A 20,832-nucleotide genomic window follows, 5' to 3' on the forward strand; every position below is an offset into this window, starting at 1 on the left:
AGAGATGGTCTGGACATATACAATTGATAGCTTCCCTCTTCAGATTAGCATAACCTCCCAATTCATTACGTGGGGTGAATAATACAGTTGCTGCCACCATGAAAAGGGGCAGGTCACCTGCTGTAAATTTCTTAATAAAATGTGGTGTCATGAGCCTTTTCATTTGCTGAATGTTTACTGTGTGTTTGGAAGAGTCCATCTTCTTTCTGAGTCTCTCTGCTGGCAAAGAAACAATCATAAATTTAGACAAATAAGTGCTTAAAAGTTGAAAGACTGAGAAGTTCCTTCTGAAAGCTCCAGGGCTTAAAGTGAATCCTGCAGAGTGCTGAGACTGCAATTATGAATAAGATATTAAAAAAAGATGAAAGGATCAAAAAATTTGGTCCCTGTAAACCCAGTGATGTTTCTTGCATGAGAAAGGTGATGGGAATTTAGGCCGCAGTGTGCATACTTGCCTGTGTTTTAGCATATTAAAACATTGAAATCTCCCAGTTGTTTGGGGTTTTTTTCCCTCCGTTCTCACTCTGTACTATATTAGGATCAGAGTCTTCCATTCCTCTTTTCTCAAAGAAAATATGCTTTCAGTCACATTTTCTAAAATAGCTTCTGTGGTCTTTCAGTAGCTACCCACCTATAACTTTACAAGTCAGGTCAATTATGAAATAGATGCAATATTTCCTGTAAGAGTCAGGAACGTAATTGACATTAAATAAGTATTCCTTTAATAGAAGGATAGAAATGAAGGATCAGATTTTGATATTGTTCTCCATGCTGTACCTTACTCCAGGAGCTTCACTAAAATTAATCAGACACCTAAGGGAACAAGGAGGTAGCCAACAGGAGTAATGCTTAGACTCCTCCTGTCATTGCCAGGACACTGGAGTCTTTATACTGAATAAAGCTGATCACAAGATATACATATATATGAAGCATATATATCTTAAATTATAAGATAGGAAAGATGATTTAGTCATTTAAATAAAGGGAGTGGAGTTTATGCTTACAATTCCCATAAACATTAACAGAGATTTTATTGCAGTTTTAGGGGGAGTAAAACATCGTTCCAAATTAATTACCTGCAAGAGAGCCATTCACCTCAGCAGGATTTGGACCAGCTTTCAAGTGATTTAATGACTTTAATGGACTTTATTCTAGGGATTATAAAATCATACCTTACGATGTTTAAATTGGGGTTATAAAAGAAAAGGTATGAACTCAACTGAAGCATTATTAGAAAATTGTCATCTGTAATAAATAAATTAGGTACAATACCTGACACAAGTCTAACATTAGTGTTTACAACCAAATTTAAGCTAGACTATGAATAAGAGTGTTGATAATAGTTTTCCTTGTTATTAAATGTTAAAATAATTATCTGAGTTAGAGGTCAATAGAATATACAGATAGTTACAAATATGCCTTAAACCAGACATGTCTTTTTCTAATTTGGTATGAAGAGAAATTTATGATCTGATTTTATTAGCACTTTTGGATTGTCCCTTGAACTAATTTTGCAATACTCCCAATGTGATTGCCATCCATGGGTTTTATTTAGATCTCAGTGAGGAAATTTACTGCAATCTCTTGCTCTTCAAATGTGCATTCTGAGTCAGATACTCCTTTCCAGAAAACTTTCCAGTAGGATTCACTGGTGAAAATCCAATTGCAAAATCAAAGTCTTTGTCTATTGAAATAGTGATGTCTCTCAGCACTGAAAATAAGGGCAGAGTGCATGTGATGATTGAAGCCATACTTCCAGTGGTACTTCCCTGTCAAGTATATATTTGATTTGTTTCAGTATTATTCCTCATGTTCCGAATCATGGGGTTTTCCTGTGTTTGTCAGCTCCTCAGTCATCTGGCAGGTTTTCCTAGCTGGTGTTTTCCAGTAGTCAGAATTCTATGAGATTACCAAAATCCTTGCCAGAACCCCTTTGTCTCACTTCAGATAACTCTTGCAGAGCCTCCTGGGCTGCTCTGCAAAGCTCAGCAGCCATGCATGGCACCTCTCCTGCCTTACCCAAACTGGAGATCAGCGCTGTCACTGCCACAGCTCATGGAAAAGGGAAGGATGGATGAACCTGATCTGATTCTTTCTGCATGAATAAGGTTTTCTTAGCTAAATAGATGCCTTTTTCATGAGAAAAAAACCCTTGCAGACTATTGGCCTCTGTAACTACATTTATGAAATTTTCTAAAAGCACATTATTGACTTGTTTGTCTGTGATGCATTGTTGCTGCATTCTATCATATAAATATGTACTTAGGAGCCTTTATAAAATGCAGATTATTGACCCACTCCTATAAATATTTACTCAGTTTTAAAACTACAATTATTTGACCTCATTGTATGGCTGTTCATTTTTAAAAAAGAAAATGCCCCTGTAGTATAGTATTTGGAATTGAAAAAAAAAAAAGCACAATCTCAGAAAGCTGTTAACAGTACTTTTGGAGTAATTTCAAACTTCACACATTGTGTGTTTCTCTTATAGTCTAATGGCTTGCAAAATTTTATGTTTAAAATGTGAATTTCTTTTCTTTTTTTTTAACAGGAAGAAAAAGAAATTAAATATGTTTCAGTTCTAGAACTTGTTTTCTAAGTTTCAGCCCAGAGCAAAATTTTTATGGTTGAGTTACAAACCTCTGAAAATAGGGGTTTACAATGGAAACACTGACACCACTTTAACTATAGCAGCACTGGCAGAGCAGTGTAATATACACTAGAAATAGAAAGCGAGATTAGAGATGACATTTAGGACATGAGGCCTTCTCTAGGCTGTGGGAAAAATAACTGTGTTCTATTTTTTTCCACAGCCTGAAAAAGGCCTCCTGGTCTAAGTGTCATCTCTAATCTTACTTCCCATTCGTACCATGCATTTAACTAACTCCTTTTTTAATTATTATTGACAGCAATTTGTTGCAGTTTTAAGTACATGTCCAAATTACAGCTTCCCTAGCTAGTGCATGTCAAGGTGGTGGGGAAGGCACCAAGGAGACCCAGTATTTGATAATATTTCTGTATCAAAGAATCACAGTCCCACAGCTGGCTGGGTCCTGTGGGAAGCAGCTGTGCTGGCTCTGGATTGGGAGGGGAAACCCCCTGACACCTGTGCCTGAGCAGGGCACTGCAGCACTGTGCACACATGCATACTGCATTTTCTAAGAAATAATTGGGAAGATGGGATTCTGGACTAGGCTGCCTTCACCACAAAGCCGTGGTATTATCAGGAAGATCTCTCTACCAGTGTGGCTCTCTGTGAAAGGAGAGACAGTACTGTCTCCAAAAGGTAGCTAAGCTCCTTGTTTAACTCTTTTGGAAGAGCATTTCTACATCTTAAACTCTTTTTCTATCCTTAGGCATCTTCCAGCTCATAGCTGCTTCAGTTTTGTATTCACTGCATTAAGTGATAATTCTTTGTATACATTTATGGCCTTTTAATGCCTACTGTGCCCCAGTATTGCTTTGCTGTGATCCTGCAATCTCCATTCTCAGTGTGGGGTAAAAAGAAACAATAAGCAAAGACAATGTCACTGCAGAACAAATGCAATTGTAATTACTTCTTACTACCACCAGAATAATGCCGGTATCCAGATCCATATCCTGAGGGTGATCTGACAGACAGGATATATCTGTCCTGTCTATATTGCTTGAATGGTCAAGGTAGAAACTTATTCTACATTTGAACGGCATTTTCAGTACTCATCTGATCAATTACTTTTATTGCTGTACTCACAGTAGACAAAGATACTGCCCATTCTCAAAGAAATGTATCCTGCAAAGTCAATAATAGAGGCAAATTTATTGCTAAAGCAATTGTCTAGTGAAGGTGCTTCATTGCAGCACTGTGAAAGCTGGTATTAATGTAGGGATAAACAAGACCTGTTCTCTGTGTTCATGTAAGTAGGTGTATAATTTTGTTTGTAAGCACAGTGTCTTCTTGGCAGGTACGCTGCTGCCAGCAATTGCCAGCTGCTAAATGTTCAAGCAAACATGATTTGAATTGTTCTCTGCATTGGGAGAGTGGCCAGGAAAATGTATTAATATAATCAGTGGATTCAGTTCTGACAGCAAATATGTAGGAAAATTTGCTTACCTGTGAACATCTTTTGGATTTTAATTTTCAGAAAAAGCACTTAATAATAAGTATTCTCTCTTGCACAAATGATACATCATAAAGCCAGAAAAATTGAAATATGAATTATTTGCTAAAGTTGAGATTTCATGTTCATTTTTCTACAAGATTTTGACATTGTTATTGGCACAATACTTCATTCTACTTCATGTTGTTCATAGATCCAGGAAAATGTCATATACTTTCTTAAATTCTTACAAAATATAAACATTCTTTTAAAAAAGTTCTTTTCTGTGGTTACATGTCTGACTGAATGGTACTTTTTGCACAAGCCAAATGCATGATATAGTCATTTGTCAAAAAGTAGCATGAAGATTTGAGAAACCATTAATTACTGAAGCTGCTGTAACAGGCTGGTAGCCACAGTAGTTGTGCACAGGCAACCACTGGGACACAGAATGTTCTTCCAAAAGCACCTTCTTGGTCATATAGGGCTGTGAGTGTGGGACATGAAGAGTGGGTGGATCAGAAGTCACTGTCAGGAAAGCAAAGCCTGCACTTCAGGCTATAGCTGTGCTAATCCCTGAACATGGAGTGCTGTTCCTGCCAGAACACTGTTACACCAGCCACTGCCTCACACTTGTGACTGACCCAGTCATATTTTTGGCCAGGAGAGCCAGACTAGGAGTTTCTGAGAAGTTATTCTCTACCCGTAGAAGCTGCGAGGAGTTAACTTGCAAGAGCTCTGTGACAACAGTGTAATGGAGTGAGCTGGCACTGATGATAATCTCAGCTGGTCCAGCCCAATGTGAACCAGCATAAATTTGGTTTAAATGATTACATGAGTTTCCATGCAAAACCCAATTTAACTAAGCACACAGTATTGCACCTTCTGTTACCCTGGCACAGCTCTGTGTCCAGGTGATTCTATCCCACCCAACCTGAAAAAAAAATTGTGGCCTGCTGTTTTGTAGAGGGGAGGAATATATTTACAAAGCAAAGCTCATGGCTGGCAGGCATTCAAGATCTGCAGGATCTGAATTCAAGATCATTCAGGATCTGCAGCTTTCAAGAGCCCACCAGCCATGCAAGTCCTTGACCCAGAAAAAAACTTGTATTCTCTTTAGTGTCAGTGAGTGACCTTGGAAGGACTGTGGCAATAAGTTGTATTGAGTCAGCACTAGGTCTTTTTCCTTGTTTGCTCTTGAAACATTTTGGGTGATGATTCTGGATATGCATGGTACTACACTTCCCACACACTATCAGAAACAGCATATTAACTGTGAGCTGATAACGTGCAAGGGAAAAGAGACATGGCAAAATTTGCCTAGGTGTGTAGCACTAGCTCTGATTTTCCAGCACACAAAAATTGAGAATTCATTGGAGGGAAATCAAGCAAAGCAAAGCAGCCTACTGGCAGAATGTGCTGAAGCAAAGGTAAACTAAAGTTCTGAGCTTCACACAGCTCTGGGCCCAGTTTATCCAATTCCAGCAAAACTGCATGGCTTCATGCTGCATTTCTTCCTCTGAAAGTCAGTGTTCCTATTTCCTGGTGGTTTATTTCCTTCTTGTGTAGCACAGAGATATGACAGTGAAAGCTCAGTTGCAGTGTGCATACACAGCATGGGAGTTATCTCCTCCCAACAGCAGGCCCTGTTCTTCATCACGTTGTTCATAGAAAGCATTAGAAAGAATGTTAAAATGCTAAATTGTGAAGATTTACAGCAAGAGTTATCTATGATAACCTTATATTTATGCTAATTGGAAGCTATTTGTAATATCATGCTGGTCTTAATAGTACTACTACACATACTCCATTTTCATCTTACAGCTCGGGAGGCACGCTGGCTGGAGTTGACTGAACAGATTTTACTAGGTGATGAAGTGTCTTCCTCTAGACTCACCTTGGTTGCTCCCCCTCCTTGATGAATCTTTTCCTTTAAGTCCCTTTGGGAAGCAGCACTACTGGGAAGCAGCAGGAATCCTCCTGTAAGGGATGAGGATATGCAGATATCCTGTTATCTATGCAGATAACACTGTCCTTTTTTTTTCTTTTTTTGTGTGTGATCCCTTTGGATCAGGCTTCAAAGCTGACCATCAGCTGCATCATTTCTAGGTGCCCTGGCTTGAGTCTGAAGCTCCTGAGTGGCTGGAGTTGGTTCCTCACTGCTTTACTTCTCTCATTTTCTGTGCCCTACACATTCTCCACTCCACTCTGCAACAGAGATTTGAATCACAATTTCCCAGGTGCCAGAGAGTGCCTTAGCCAATACCAAATAGATTTGCAATACTCCTATGGCTGGTTCAGGGACTGTTTTGCTATTCAGACCAGGCTGAAATGGTCTGGCTCTCAGTCCAGGACTGCCAGTTACCAGGTGCTCCAGGCACTCAGCTGGTGAAGATGTTCTTGCTCTGAGACGAATTTACTGATCGTTCTGAAATCCTCTTCCATTGCATCAGATGTGTGACTCCATGGGAAAGTTCACATCTGAGAAGCCCCTGAGAAAGTAATATTGACATGCCTAAAGCCCTTCTCCATCCATTGACATCTCATTTCTTAGCTATTATGCTTTGGTATCCTTTTCTAGAAATCTAATCCTGTGCACACGTTCTTGTTGGGGAAAGCTGTCTTTAGCAAAGACATTTAATAATCCAGAGTCTCTGATGCTGACCCTAAATAGGTTTGTGCAAATGTTGCTGATAAGCTTTTTTATCTTCTCTCTGCTCATTGCAAACAGGACAGGTTTTCTCTTAGGTTTTAAGAAAAAGTCTCTGATTTGCAAGTTAAACTATTAAAAATTAAAACTAAAAATAAAGCTTGATACATAGTCTCTTACAAAAACCCTAACTAGATCATAATTTTGCAATACTTTCATCAGAATTAGGTTAAAAATTCTTACACTGAAACTGCTGTTTTACAGACAGAATATTGCCTAAAAAAGACACTGTTAACTTATGGTACCGGGAAATGCCAATTCCTGCAGTCTGGTCCTAGTCGTCCTTTCAACATTTGTTAGGGAAAATATGTAAAATCGATTAATTTATAAAGTGTAATAATAGAAGCAATATTATACTGTAGGGAAGGTTATTTTGCATAACTTTAAAACATTTGCAGAAGGCTCAGCATTTGGTGTCTTAATATGAAGTATCTTCCCGGTAACACTTAGTGGTTTGTGGTGCCTGCTACGGTAGTTGCTGAAGTGCTAAGGGTCTCAGTGCCATGTTTGCCATGCTCAGGGTACCTTGTGCTGCCACCACCTTGGCTGGGGTCAGTCTCAGGGTGTTGGCTGAATAGCTCAGAGCTCAGCTGTGACAAGTGGACAAGCAGGGTGACAGTGTTCATGCTAATGTGTCTGCAGGAATTTGCATGTGGGAAACAGGGCAATGGTGAGAGCAGCAGAATAAATCAAAGTGTGAAAGCAACTGCAGTTAAATGTCACACCCAAGCAGTCAGGGCCTGGCATGGTGTTTGGAAATAGGTTTGGTTACCTGTCAACGTGGCGTTTTCTTTCTGTTGCTAGAGAATAATGTTATCTGAGGATAAAACCTAAGGAGCACAGATGGTTGTTACACAGACTTGACCCTCTAAACCCTTGTCGTAGCAAATGATTCCATTGACCTAAATGGGATCACTCCTATGTAAAAGATCTCAAATATATAATCTAATTCTTCCATTATTGAAGTTATCTATTGAGTATGGTTTTGTTGCTTTGTGTATATGTCTATACACTTATAATTAAATAACATTACCTGGGGGACAAACTGTTATAGCCTAACAGTACTTCAATCACAGACATTATGGAGGATTGTAGGATATAAATTCTCACTTTATGAGAAATCAGAAACATTATTTCTGCACTTTCTATACCAAGAGATATAAACCCTCATTTGACTTTGGAATTTCCTTTGCTTAGGAACCATCAGCCCAGAGTCCAACAACTGTCTAAAGTCTCAGGCTTCCTCTTCTAAAACATAGGCATTGAAGACTTGGGGTGGTGGAGCAAGAGTTTGAGCTGTAAGCAAGAGTAAACTAAGGAAAACATTAAAATTTAGAATCAAGCCTTATTTTCTTTTACCTATTCCGAATCACTTTATATATTATGATGGAAATCTCTCAGCATTTCTTGAAATACTGATCATTTGAATGTAAATCATTTTTGCAGCTGCTATTTCTGTTGTTAGAAAAGCCTGTCCACTCTGTGAATCTTTCATGAGTAGAGACCTGCACAGTTCATGTAATCTCTTTTACCCCATGCATGGTCTTAGGAAACAGTCCTGCTGGCTTCAGAAACATCAAAACAAGGTAGAGTTTCCCTCAGATGAGAATCTTGCAGCCAAGAAGTTGGCTCAATTGCTTAACTTTACCATGTATGTCACTATATCACTGTGCCGTTTGGTTAGGAAACACTTCTCACTTCTTCTTGTCTGCTTAGAACTGAAGCCAAAACCTTGAAATTCCCTTTTATCTAAGAAAAGATTAAGAGAAAATATTGAGTCCCTGCCCTCCTTCAGTTTTGAGGAGGAAAATATTACAATTTTTGCATAAAAGACGTGCATTTCAGCTCTGAGCCTGATAACTTTCAGTGGTTGTAGTAGTTTGGCATTATTTAGAGCTTCTAATTTACAGTCTGCTCAACTATTTTTAATTTGAGGATACCTTTTTCACAGGAAAACTTGCAATGTTGGAGTTGAAACTATCCCTGGCTTGGGGTTTGAAGCCCTGGGCCACATGCCCACCTTTAATTCTTAAATCATGCTGGCATTACTGGACCAGGTAGTGGCAGAGTGGTTGCACAGAAATGCACCATGGTTTCTAAAAATTGGATTCCTTCTAATTAAAACCATGTTGTGAATTCTCTGAAAGGAAAAAAATCATGGCATGGCTGATTTCTATTATAGCTGTCACTGTCACACTCTGGATTGAACTAACTGAACCATTTTTTATGAATAACATTTAGTTTGAAGTCTGGCATTTTTAATTGAGTGAGTATTTTTTCATTATTTTACTAGAGATGGCTTGCAGTAAATCTGACCACAGTGTTTCTAACCCAAATTTTTTTTTAAAACAGGACAAATGTGATGACCTGCAAATGTTTTGCTTATTTTTGTTCTATTTACTCCAGAATTCTACTCTGGAAGGAACATACTTCTTCACTAAAGGCTGAAAAGCATATTGGTATTAGTCCTAGGTTTTCACACACAAAAGCCATGAGGAAAAATCATGAAACCATTTTCACAAATAGCACATCAGCCCAGAGCTCTTCTTAAAAAACAATACAAGGAAACTTTATACATCTGTCAGTGCAGAAAACAGACAATTCATTTGGTTTAATATTTTTTCACAGAAAAATTTTTGCCTCTGCTATAATGGAGCATTCATCATTGCCCTTTATCTGAAGAAGCTAATCCATAAAAATTGTTTGGAACTAATTTTCTGGAGTTCCACCCGAATCTCACTATGTGTCCATGTGACTCAGTAACTTGTCTGGTGACCAGGGAGGAAAGGTCTTTATGTCTAAATGGATGGGTCTGACACCATAAATGTTAATAGAACAGTGCAAGCTAATTCTGACATTCATTTTGGAAGCTGTAATTTAATTCAGTCATAAATGAGCTTGGTGCAAGTATTAATTTGAAGTAGCTTTTATTTCTCATCTGCTGGCTAAAGCTTGCAAACAATAGGGAAAAGGTCTTGCTATACTGCTACAAATAAGTAAACAATCTTTTCTGCCAAGAAGACTCCAGTGTAAATGCAGAGTCAGGGAATAATTTTTCAACTAATTTATCCTGCATATGGATACTTGGAAACTACAGATGCTACATAACGATTTCTATCTACAAATATTTCCCAAAGGACAAGAGAACTTCAATTGCACCTAGTTTATAATAAATCATTGCCATGGACTGCTGCTAGTCTACATTAGAGAAGCACTGTGGACAGGGTGAGGTGTGGGTGAACAGTTTGGCTCAGCCTTAGGAGCACAATTCCCATCTGGGGTCAAAGCAAGGCAAGGTCAGAAGTTGGGAAGAGGACATGAAGAGGATACAGAAAATCAAACCTCAGTCTATCAGAGAGCAGCTGCAAGAGCTTCTCCATAACTATTTCCCTGCCTTTCCTTCTCTGTTCCTCCCTCAGTGCTTCTTCCTCCCTCCATGCTTTGACCTGTTCCTGGGGCTATTTTCCTCCTCTTCCATTAATCTGCACATACCACCAACCCCTATCCTGCAGATAGCAGGAGTGCAGGGAAAACAAGGCTGCAAAATGAACTCTCTCTCTATATATTTATATTGGTTTCCAGCTCCTTCTCTGAACAGGCATATGGTGTTAATCTAAACTGTCCAACACGTTAGTGGGAGGGAAGTAGCACCCAGAGGATTATTACAACATTTTACCTGGCAGATGCCACCATATTTATTGATACGAAAATTTCCTCCCTCCATATCAGCCACTGAAACCTCCCTCTATGAAATTCTCTTGAATTTAGGCATAGATCGATTATTTTGTTAAACCTCTTAAGTTTTAGTGTGTCTAGAGTGTACATTCATTATTCAGGGAAAATTATCTCTAAAGTCAATAGGATTTTAAAGTAATGAATGATGTGTTTATTGTAGTTGGCTGGTTGAACACATTGCATTTTTATGAGTAATTTCTGTGGGCTACATATATATGTATCTGTATATATGCATAAGTATACATGTGTATGCACAAGTATATACATGTATACAGATTTGTACATTTGTGTATGTATGTATTTTTGATTTTGATCTTCAAACCTGCGATTTGATATCAAATATTCCTAAAGGCAACACTTAAATCATTTAACAATGATATATCAAAATGCTAAAAAACAGGGCCAAAGTATCATTGAATTAACTTTCAGATAATCCTGAAATGTGTAATAATGTCAAGCCAAATCTGGAAAGCTTTTATGAAATAACACTGAATATATTTGAAAAAAAAAATCAAAGTTTCCTTATTTGTCTTTTAAAAATAATATTTTGGAATAGAGTTCCTACAGTTTTGATTAAATAACCAGAGCCAATATAAATATGAAGAAAAAGGGTCAAAGACAATTTTAAAGGCATCTTTTGAAAAGGCAAACACTTTCAGTTTGATTTTGCTTTCACAGAGAAAAACTATATTCAATTCTGTCAAGCCCTGTGTTTTCAAATATTTTGTGGTTCTGGCTTAATTCCAGAAAGTGGGAAAACTTCAAAGTTAAGGATCAAGCCTCCAATATGACATAGTTGGGTAAAATTAAGGATGGTAACCTGTTGTGATAGACAGTAGGGAGGGAGTGATCTCTGACCCTGGATTTCCTTCCTTTTGCTGGATCATAACAAACCTCACAGATTAATTTCTTTTGCTATGGCAATAACATGTATTTTTATCTTGGAAGCAAATAAAATCTAGAATGTCTGCATATGAGTACTGGTAAAAAAATATTTCATACCTCTACGATAGTTACAAAACCTGACTCCCCTGTCCTGGGGAACTGTTCTGGGTTTTTTGTGTCTACAGGGCCTTGCAAACACCCTTTTCTTCCTTTTGGCCAGCATGGGAATGTGATCATATTATCCAGTGACACACAGTACAGTAGCATGTTGTTCTACCTCTAGTAGGATTGGTATTTGAGAAAAGTCAAGGTCCACACGTGGAAACATCATTGATAAGTCCTTTGCTAGAGCTTGAGAAACTGGGCAATGTTTGGCGCTCAGAGCCAATCAGCTTTAGTGCAATTTTCTATAGCAAGGCAAGTCAATGGATATGCAGAAAAGATTGGGGGGGTGTGTGGAAACTGCACGTGTTGCTACATCTCATAGGTTAAAAATTTTCCATCTCCATCTGTTCCTTAAAGGGAAGGTTGGATTTTGTGAGTGTATTTTTTTCTACAAAAAAGTATCTGCTTTCTGTAGAAAATTAGAGCTATTCATCAGAAAGCCAAACACCTGCAAGCCAAATATTTCTGGCTGAAAGTATTGATCCTCTCAGGAGGATGGGAGTTTGGTGCTTCATTTCCATGCTCTTTGAGGGGCTCACAAGCACCACATTTTCAGTGTCTTATGTGGCTGAGCCCAAGTGAAGTCAGGAGCACATGTGACAGCAGTGTTGCCTGTGGAACAGAATTTGGGTGTGAGCTGATTTCCCCCTGCACTCCTTCTGCAAGACTAGGATCTGTGTGCAAGGAAGCCAGGGCAGTGGGGATGCTCAAGGAGCTTGGGCTGGAAAAAAGCTCCAGGATCAGGGTAAGCAGGGATTCTGATACAGCACTGCAGAGAACAATCATGCCTTCAAGCACCTAAACCTACCATTTGCATGGGTAATGTTTTTTACTGTGAATTTTCAGATGGAACCATTGTTATTTCACTGTTATAAAAACAAATCTCTTCAGATTTTTTCAATTAAAAATAGATCAATAATCTCAAATAGTTTTTGGAAAGTAATGGGCCTCACTCTGCTCCATTAAACTCAGAGAGACATTAATTGGGCAGTAGATTACCTAGAACCGAAGCTTGGTAATGCTTGAATTTAGATTAGATACAAGAAAAAAGTTTTTTACAATAAAGGAGGTAAAACACTGACTCAGAGAGGTGGTAGGTGCCCCATCCTTGGAAACACTCAGTCAGGTTGGATGGGGCTCTGAGCAGCCTGGTCTAATTGGAGAAGTCCCTGCTTATTGCAAGGAGTTTGGAATAGGTGGCCCATAAAGGTCCCTTCCAGCCCAAACCACTCTCTGATTCTGTAGATTTTTAGTTAATGGTTCTTGTCTAACAACTATTTATTTTTTCAGTATTGCATTTCAGTTTTGGTCAAAATGGGTTTTGAAAAACAGCTGGAAAAATAAAAAATAATCAAGAAAAGTATCATTTTTGTTCAACCCAAAATATTTAGTTCAGCTTCAAAGGAATGGCTTCATTTTTGGTTTTGGTCTGTTTCATATGTTTAAAAGCTTTTTCTCTTTTCTTTTAAAATTTAGAGCAATTTTTAAATGGACAGATTAAAAGCTTGTTTTGAAAGTGTTTTGGCAGTTCTAAAATGAACCACTCCATTTTGAAAATACTAAAATGAAGTGCTTTGACATTTGAATCTTTTTTTTCCTGCATTGTTTCATGTGGGACTATTTGCTAAATTCCATTCAAATTCATGAAGAGTCTCACTAACCCTGAAATTCATTTGTGTGGTGTATTTGTTATTTGTCAGACAGCAGTGGTTCATTAAACTCTGCATTAGTTCAACCTTAAATAATGGGGGAGAATGCTTAATAGGGCCTTGTTCATATACAGCTACCATTCTCACTCACCTTATAATTAGTGCCCTAATGGGGGCACTCAGCTGTGCTCTGGGAGAAGAGGTGGCAAGACAGACCTCAGCCCCCTGAGCTGGTGTTGCTTCCTCCCCTCCACCCAAGAGTAGTCTTCCTCCTCCTTGAGTACCCATATCAACCTTACAGCTTGCACCAGTATTTCTGTAGCCTTGTGCAAAACTCTGCCTTTCTGCCTCTGGCTGGTCCTGCCATCAAAGGAAGGCTCTTTGCTGTTCATGTCACTAAATGTGGTCATTCCACTTCTTATGCTTTATTGCCTTCTTTTTTACCTTTTTATCATTAGTGAAGGCTTGTTTATACTCCAACTGGTTTAAATATTTCTAAAGCCATTCACCTGCAGTAGCAATCAACAGCTGGCATGACAACATTTTTGTCTTTTCTGGCTGCTCAGCTTCACTAGGGCTATTCACAGCTTGCACTTTGCTAAGGTCGTTGGTATCACCATTACACATTTCCTGTATTACATGAGGATCAGGTTCCAGTAGTTAACAAGTCAAAAAATATTCCTGGAGGAGGAGAGGAACTAGGTAGATAAGTGCATTCCACATGTGCACTTTATTTTGGGAATTGCTGCCTTCATCCGTGTGAGAAATAGCTGTGATCAAACATAGGTCTGAAACGTGGTTCTCCAGATCACACAAAAATGCCTTTGTACTCTGAATGTTCCAGTCCAGCTAGGCCAGAGTATGATGGGACCTTAACTCCTGGCCACTGCTCTGTGCCTGGGTCTATAAATAGTCTCTGGGCCAAACTTTGCACTACTGTAATTGGGAATAGCTCCAGTAAAATCAGTATCTCCACATTTATTCTCTTGAAATTTAAAGCCAGGATTGGCCCACTATGTGGACAGAGTCCAACTGGAAGCTAGGTCCAGCCTGACTTATGGAAGAGGAGATGAGAACTAACTCTCCTGTGGTTAGTTGGCCTCCATCCTCACGTGCCTCTCATATATAACCATTCTGACCTCAGTGGAATTGATCCTAATTTATGCCACTGTAACTGAGATTGCAGTGTGCATTGTTTGAATTCTGTTGGGTGCGCCTTCTTCCAGATGGAAACTATTTGCAAACTATAACAGCCTCTTTCCTAAGTTGAGGCTTGCCATATCTGAAATTTTTGGTGGGGCAGGGGTGTGGAGAAAAGAATATAATGCCAACTTTGTGCTTAGTGCTACCTAGTGACATTAAGTTCTGTAGTGTTCTATTAAATTATCAGTGCCTAATTAAGGGATTAGAAGACTCCTATTCTCTCCTCCTAATTACAGAATATGTCCCAAGATCACCCAAAAGATGGGAGGAGGTAGCTTTTGGAAATTCAGAATGGCAGTGTGATGATTCTGAGCAGGCCTTTTTCTTACATGGGCGTTCCTGCTAATTGATTTTTCTTGCGTCTGCAGCTTCTGTTTTTTCCAGCTTTACATATTACATTGCTGAAGCGTTTGATGAATGGGATGCTGTGCAGCTGAAAGATCACACGTCTCAAATGGCTCACTTGGCGGTCTCAGACTGAACTGACTGGCAGAGTTGCAGCTCTCTGACAAGGAGAATGGTTGCTTTTCTCTCACAAGAGCATTGTAACTCTTGAATGCAACATAAAGGCCTTCATGTAGCAAGATATTATGCACACACACACACACACACACACACACACACACACATATAAGTGTGGTGTTTATATACACATTTATACATGTGTGGATATGTCTTTTTGGAGTGAAAAGCCACTTTGTCTTCCCGTAATTGCACTGGAAATGTTCCGTTTGTCAGCCTGACTTTTTTCCCTGTTAGCAATGAAATTTGGCCAGGAGTCCTAGCATGCCATAAGAAATCAAGCTGTGACCACATTAAGCTTGAATGGCAGGGCAAGGTTATAGCCTGTAACACTATGCTGGGGTGACCTGTTGCAGAGTTAGAGGCTGGGAAGTGTGAGGCTGGGTCAGATAACTATTTGCAAGTGAAGCACAAAATGAAGCTCAAAGCTACTTTGGCTGTTTACTCTTTCAAGAGGCATTTAGTGACTATTTTTTATTTTGAAAGCATATTTAGAAAACTTCGGCTGCAGGGCTTGTAGCTAACCTTCAGAAATCAAACCAGAATATTTCTTAATTTTACCTACAAGTACATTCATGGCATATTCCTACTTATTCTGCTTTTCAATGATTTGAAAAGCTTTCCTATAAACTCATGTACAAAGTGACTGCTGAAAGCAGTCTGACAAAGACAGAGATGTTTAGCTGCAGTGAAATAAAGTGTGGGATCACCCAACCCAGTAATGGGAGTAGGTTGGTGGATCTTTGCTGTGATCAGCTCTGGAGCTGGTCTTCTCAGCAGGAAGTTAGACATTCTCTTAAAGAAGAAAAAGGAGAGGTGCCAGGGAATTGTTTGCATCACCTATAAACTTTGTGCCCTAAATCTGTCTCCTGAAATACTGAATCAATTGCAGATGGAAAAACAAACAAACAAGAAGATATTTTTGATTTTTCGAGGCCTTGTTATTAATTTGTCTTTGCCTTTTTTATTTATTTTTTATTTAACTTGCTCACTAGACTCTTCAGTCCAAGAGGTACATTTGAATGCAGCTTTGAAGGGAATTTGGCTCAGTTTTGTAAGGCAGGCTAGGGAAGAGCCTGGTCTTAAAATAGACACAAAGCACAGTGCATGAATTGGCTTCCAGGATCCTACTGAAGCACAACATGAACTTTGCCTTGTGGGTAGCAAACTTGAAGAGCACAATGAAAACTTTCACCAGAACCAGGGCTGCAAAAGACCTGCAGTGTCCCACCCTTGTACAGCAGCAAACAGGCTCTGGTGAAGGTTACCCACCTACACCAGCTTTGTCTCTGTCTAAGACTGCACATTTTGTGTAGAATCACTTGTGAGTTACCTTTCTGTGAGGAGGGGGCAATACAGCTTTCTCATGCCTGTCAGTTGGAAAACTATTCAAATTTTGTTGGATATCAGTGAAGCTGATAGAAAACATTTTGTACGTGTAAATTGTGGCTCATACATCACCGTAAAGTCTGACTAGGATTGAGGTGTAGGTTTGTTACTACAGCCTTGCTTAATAATATAATCCAGAGCTGGATACTGGGCATAGGTATGAGATGGATGGCAGCAGCCATGGACCAGGTAACAGCTACAGTTCAGCAGACTCCTTAGGGAGCTGTGTTATTGTCCCAACAGGGATGCCATTTCTTCCTATAGTGCAGAGCAGGAGAGGATTATGGAATGCCAGTTCTTGTAAGAATTTCCAGAGTAGCAGCACTTTGAAGCACTTTCTGTGTCCTAGAAAGCTTAAGATGCTGAGGGCATAAGAGGTCATTTAAGGATTGCCCCAGCACAGACTCAGCCATATCTGCTTCATTTCTGTTTGGCATTAGTCCAGTTTGTTCTTAAAACCCCAGTGACTGAGCACCTGAATTTCTTCCCAAAGAGCAAGCTGTGCCAGGGCTGGTTTTAGCATTAGAAAGCTTTTCCTAATAATGTCCAGTACAGTCTTTCTTGCTGCTAATTATGCTGTTTTCACTTCTTTTTTGCTAAGCTAATTTCTTCATTTTTATACCAGCCTTTTCTGCCTATGGAGACTGTTAGCCCAGGCATGTCTTCTGCACACTAATTATCTCTAATTATTCAGTCATACCTTTTAAGTTGTGTTTTCTAGATTTTTGGTTCTTCCCAGAGCTCCATCTAACAGTAGTTACTTAACAATCTTCTAGAAGTCGTGGTACTTCAGCTGAAGCCTTACCTGTGCCCAGTATCTTGTCACAGGCTACTGATGGCCCTTGCAGTCCCTCTGGCAGGGCTGCTTTCACCAGACATGCCAATGACTGCTTTCTGCTTTTAATTGAAAGCAGAGAATGATGCTAAGAGAAGCCAGACATTAAGCTGGCATAAAATTGATGCAGTGTCTTAATGTCTCCTAATAATACTGACTTCCATTATGTGAGCACAGTGAACAGGTTTACAAATGCCCTGGCATGACAATACCCAGGTCTCCTGAGCTGTTTCACTGCAGGTGCTGCTTCTGCCAACTGCATCTGTTTCTAAATCTAAAGCTGCTTCACTGTTGTGATGGACAGGAACCCCCAGTGCATGAATGATGCATGTTTGCATAATTAATACCAATTGTTTAACCAGAAGTGTTTGCTGCATGAAATGTTAAAATCATATTACATCCAAATACTGCTGGGTTTTTTTTGTTTATGGATCCTAGTGTTTAAAACTCTAATCAAAATATTATAATTAATTATTGAAATTCTCTTAAAATATACAAGCAGTGTGTTATAGTCAAAGTGCCACCAGCTCTGATCAACTCTAAAATTGAAAAACATGTTTCACTGATTTAAAGCATCACAAAATGATCATAATGCTATTGCAATTAACAATGTAATTAAGATTTACAGGTTGCATAATTAATTTCACATGTATAACAATTGAAATTTAATTAATAAAGCTTAAGTTAATTGTGATAATTAGCAGCATTTTCAGAACAAAAAATGTTTCAACAATGACATTTGGATAACATCTTTTTCTTTTCTTACCATTCTTTGCTGGATTGTTATTCTGCTTCTTTATTTTCAGATTTCCATTTCTTCTTTTTGGTTGTACTTGACTGTAGGGGAAAAGAATGAGATTTTTTAAAACTGAAAATCTTTAGCTGATAAGTCATATTATTCCATTTTAAATTGTTCTTATTTTACCCACAGTGGCTGTTGTACTTGCTGCTGCATGTTCTTATCTACACCTTGGTCATATAGTCATTTAAGTCATTGTACAGTAGAAAGAGCATGTTGTATTCATGGATTTGAAAGATATAACAGTTTTTGAGACTGATTGTGATAGTCTCATTTATGACAGCTTAACTTAGTTGCAGGCTCAGCTGAAGCTTTTCAAAATGGAGTGAATCAAGGAATAATTATTATTAGAGTATGTTTTATTAAAATCAGGCACCACCCTTTTCTGTTACTGTTACTGAACATGTAGCAATAGCATGAAGCAGTAGAGCTCCATCGTTTTAATGATTTTTCCAGTCTTATTTAAGTGTATAGGTAGAGCCCCTACCTTGATGTGGTGATGAAAAAAGACAGCTTTGATAGATACTTATTCACAAGGGAGACAAAAGGGCTTAAAATTTGGTCCCTGTCTGAAAGGTGACAGGGTAGATCATTCCATATAATCAAAACAGCTGTGAAATGGAATTTATTATTGTAACTGCTCCATAGTCTCTCCTTCTGCTATAGCCAGAGTCCTTCAGTAGAATCACTCTTCTGAAGACAGTTACTACTTTGCTGTTTGCACTGGCTTTGTTGATAATTCTCAGTGCAAGAAAACAGCACTCCAGGTGTTTTCAACATTGACATTTACTCATTGTCATGTAACTTCTGCAGGTCACACCTCACTGTGTGAGCGGTCTGAGGAACCACTGGCAAAATAGATCTTTTTATTTTTGTCGTTGAAGGAGTCCTTAATGCCTAAAAGGACACAGCTTACAGGACTGGGCTGTCAGAGCAGCAGCTCATGACTTGCATTATGTTATATTGACAATGTCTTGGCAAATAAGACACTGACAAATTGTTTTGCAATGAAAGCATAAACTATACAGAATATTGTGCAATGCAGACAATATAAGGAGACACCCTCCAGTCTCCAAGGACTTTGGGTTTTTTATTGCTTACCATATTTTTTCTAATATCTGTGCTGATGCAGTGTCTCATTTGGGAAGTGGGGTTTTTCTCCCTTCTGCCTCATGCAAAGCACCCAGCAAGATTCTGAGCCCAACACCACTTGGGTTTGTCAGGTGATGCAAAGGGAGCTCAGACGGTGGTGTTACAGAGGCCAGAAGCTTTCTTAGGGGCTAACCTCAGAGACTGAAAGAGTCTAGGTATTCAAAGAGGTAAGGTCAAGGAAGATTCAGGTTAGACTCCAGGTCTCCAGAAGTGCAGGTGGATGCATTTTATCTGGATATTATGGAATACTCATCATGGTCTTAACAAAAACCTAAAATTAAGCATAATAAAATAAAATCTCCTACAAACCACCACCATCGTTAAGTTAAAAACAAAGGCAACATGTAAATTTGCTTCATTGCTGAGGTGTGCCAGAGGATCTCTTGCAGCCCCCTCCACTGCTGCTTTTGGAGTCAGATCTTGAACTGGTGCTGAATACCTTGTCATTTAGGTGGACTCTCCATGGTTCTTTGGTACTGATTTGTATTTGCCTCACTTTGGTAGGAATGGGGTTTTAACTACTTGACAGTCCTGATACTCAGCAATGTTCTGTCAATCTTGTGTTTAGCAAAATTTCAGACAAAGTGATGCTTTTAAAATACACTTAGAGATAGATTAAAACCAATAATTATTAGATGTTGCAGAGTTTCAGAGTTCAGCCATTCTGGGAAGATAGGCTGAAAGAGATTAGATGTGTGGCACCACTTTACTGTGTGGAGAAAGATGTTTTGGTTTTTTTTTTAATTTCTGTCTCTCAAAACAAGCAGAAAAATGGCAAAATATTTTTCTTTGGATTATTAAGATTATTAAATCTAATTAAATAAGCTTCCCACTAAGATAATGTATGGAAAACACTGATTCCAAAGGAAAATAAACCTAGAAAGGCCTGAATTAGTGAAAAGGGAGATAAAGATGAAAGTAGCCTTATAAATAAATGTTATAATATAAATCTCAATAGCATAATACTGCTCTTTCTGTCACATTTTTATGCTCTAATGAAGCCCTATTCCATATTTCTGTGACCCAGTCTTTGATGAGCTCTTCAGTGTTCCCTGCTGCAATAAGCAGTCATCTGAAATACCTGTGGGACTGGCCTGTCCCAAGACACCCAGTGTGGATTGTTCCCTAACTACTGATTTCTACCATTTCAATGGCACAAAGGATTCTGTGTTGTGACATGGAAATCCTTATAACTCTAAAAATGAATTAAGTATTCATCCAATCATAAAATGACATCATGAAAGCAGCTCTTTTGCTGATGTGGTGACTATAGGGTTGCTTGACATTATTCTGCTAACACAATTTGACTGGATATATGTTTTGACATCCAGACAACAGGGACACTGATGGGAACTGATGGACCCAATGTCGAAAGAAGAAAAGCTGGCTGCAGGAGGACACCCAGAAAATTAATAGGTGGATTGTAAAAAAACCCTTTCCCAAAGGGCAAAGTCAATAAAGTGAGCACTGAATAAAACCCCCAAAAAACTGAAAGAAAAGGCACAGAAAAAAAAATTCTTATAAAAATAGCAAAGAGATAGTGAGGGGGATTTTAAAGCTCAGTACATGCAGGATGAGGAATAGTTAATTTAAACCTGAATAGTTGACATTCAACAGTCATATTTCTGTTTCTGCCACAGCCTTCAAAAATAACTGTGTTGATACTGTAGAGAACCTCACTATTAAGCATCCTCTATCTGGTTCACACT

At 38.8% G+C, this 20,832-nt stretch overlaps 1 protein-coding gene and 1 long non-coding RNA gene across 11 annotated transcripts in view; one reads left to right on the forward strand and one right to left on the reverse strand.

The window, feature by feature from the left end:
* LOC146433360 (uncharacterized) overlaps positions 1-18,014 on the reverse strand; it is a 79,027-nt gene extending 61,013 nt beyond the window's left edge. For both annotated transcript variants that reach the window (XR_014854074.1, XR_014854075.1), the window contains exons 1-2: positions 17,939-18,014; positions 5,977-6,059 (exon numbers count right to left, since the gene is read on the reverse strand). This is a non-coding gene — a long non-coding RNA (uncharacterized LOC146433360). The remainder of the gene's footprint in view (positions 1-5,976; positions 6,060-17,938) is intronic.
* Positions 1-20,832, forward strand: part of LOC146433359 (uncharacterized) — a 269,497-nt gene that overhangs the window by 200,526 nt on the left and 48,139 nt on the right. Inside the window, exon 7 of one of the 9 annotated variants that reach the window (XR_014854066.1) lies at positions 14,795-15,027. The exons of 7 other annotated variants lie outside the window; for them this stretch is intronic. The gene's annotated coding sequence lies outside the window, so the exon portion shown is untranslated. Of the gene's footprint in view, positions 1-7,986; positions 9,155-14,794; positions 15,028-20,832 lie in introns of those variants that run through there. One more of the 9 variants, XR_014854067.1, reaches the window with a different exon arrangement.

This window comes from Lichenostomus cassidix, chromosome 9, assembly GCF_008360975.1.
Source record: "Lichenostomus cassidix isolate B80296 chromosome 9, HeHo_3.0, whole genome shotgun sequence".
Taxonomy (NCBI): domain Eukaryota; kingdom Metazoa; phylum Chordata; class Aves; order Passeriformes; family Meliphagidae; genus Lichenostomus; species Lichenostomus cassidix.